Raw genomic sequence first — 1,909 nt, 5'->3', positions numbered from 1 at the left:
AGGCTCTAGAGCAGATTCCTTGAAGGCTTCGGTCATACTCGGAGTTTTCGAACTGCTTGCACCAGCCATTGTGTTTCCTGGATGACAGTTTGTTAGTACGATTGAAAAGTGGGTGAATGGCTATGTATAGGAGGAAGGATCTAATCACAGCCGTTGATCTATAAATGAACGAACGTCTAGGATACGTTTTTGGAAATGGGGCCAAGAGGTAAAAAGACGTGTACGGTTATCAAGGCGTCAGACTTATCCACTTCTGGAAATGCGAAACGTCCTTTAGGCGGGAATTCATGCTATGACACGTGTCATCGTGGTAATAGCGACAGGGCCCAAGAATGTTAAACAATAAGTTATTATGAATCCGGGGGACAGAAGGTCTCAGCATTTCATCTCATCTATGGGATATATGAAGACTCCAATTTTATGCACTGTTAATTATCTTGGACTGATCGGGACAGCGAGTCAAGCTCTAGCCCGACTATTTTAGGGATGGGTGGTGATACCCCCATAAGGATCCGGGTCGTTGATGACCCGGACACTATCAAGAGCCCGAGCTCTCATATAAGTACCCGGGTAATCAATTGGCCGAGCCACCTCGAGAATTGAACCACACTCGAGTATTATTGATACAGGTCGTCTAATCTGTCAGAACAACTTGGGCTTGGAGTGTCCTAGAAGTCATCAGAAGATAGGGTATGGGCAGCCGACCTGCCATACTTAGTAGGTAGCACTGGAATCGAGGTACCTACCTCATTTTCTACTATAAATAGCAGGTATTAATGTCATTTACAGATTCTGAAGTCTTTGAACTCCTAAGCATTATACATATTTTCTCCCAAATATTGCTTGTGTTTATCTTCAACCTGCTGACTTAAGCATCGGAGTGGCCACGCCGGACACCCCTCCGGCGCCCATTCACGAGTTCCTTTCATTGTTTGCAGGTGCTATTGAAGCCATTATCTTCACTCAAATTCCCTAAAAACTATAAATTATTGATTTGACCCGTTGGAGCTCCTTACCTGGCTCATCCATTTCAACGAAGTCACATCAGGTAGGTCTTTTGTGAGTCGGTCTCACAAATCTTTATCTGTGAGACGGATCAACCCTACCGATATTCACAATAAAAAGTAATACTCTTAGAATAAAAAGTAATACTTTTCATGGATGATCCAAATAAGAGATCTGTCTCACAGAATACGACTTGTGAGACCGTCTCACACAATTTTTTGTCATCTTTTAATGTTACGTTATAGGAAAAAACTTGTCATCCATGAAAAAGTATTACTTTTTATTGTGAATATGGGTAGGGTCGACCCATGTCACAGATTAAGATCCGTGAGAACTCTACGTTATAACTCCACGATGAATATCATTTCAAAAAACTTATCTATTAGATATTGTAATCTTTTTAAGTTTATAAATCATTTTTTATTAGTTTAATATATAAAATCTGAAATCAATTCATTAGCTTGCAAAGCATATTTGAAATACTTTTTGACTATAACATTATAAATTTTGTGCTACAAATTTCAGATCTAGGAGGGTCAAATAATTTAAAGAAATAAATTCATACAACCAAATAATTATTGGGAACTAATTAATAATTGGGAAGAAATAATTGTCATGTCAATTATTCTCAAATTTTTTTATGACACATGGACATGCAATAATTATTATTCGATATACACTGAGTAAATTTCTGAAGTAACGAAATAACATATGAATCATATTAGTCAAATTAATCACACTGAACAAGTCTTGGATAACAAATTCACCGAAAAAATATAAATATGAAAAATCGAATTTCTAATTATTAATCAAACATTCTCAACTAATAATTTTTATCATCGGTTATTCTTTTTTTACGTATTCAAGGTTTCCAGCTGTCTTCAACATTTATACCCTCTGGCAC

Source organism: Primulina huaijiensis, chromosome 1, assembly GCF_012295235.1.
Source record: "Primulina huaijiensis isolate GDHJ02 chromosome 1, ASM1229523v2, whole genome shotgun sequence".
Lineage (NCBI taxonomy): Eukaryota > Viridiplantae > Streptophyta > Magnoliopsida > Lamiales > Gesneriaceae > Primulina > Primulina huaijiensis.
The sequence above is the reverse complement of the archived record's forward strand: the minus strand, read 5'-3'. Positions refer to the sequence as shown.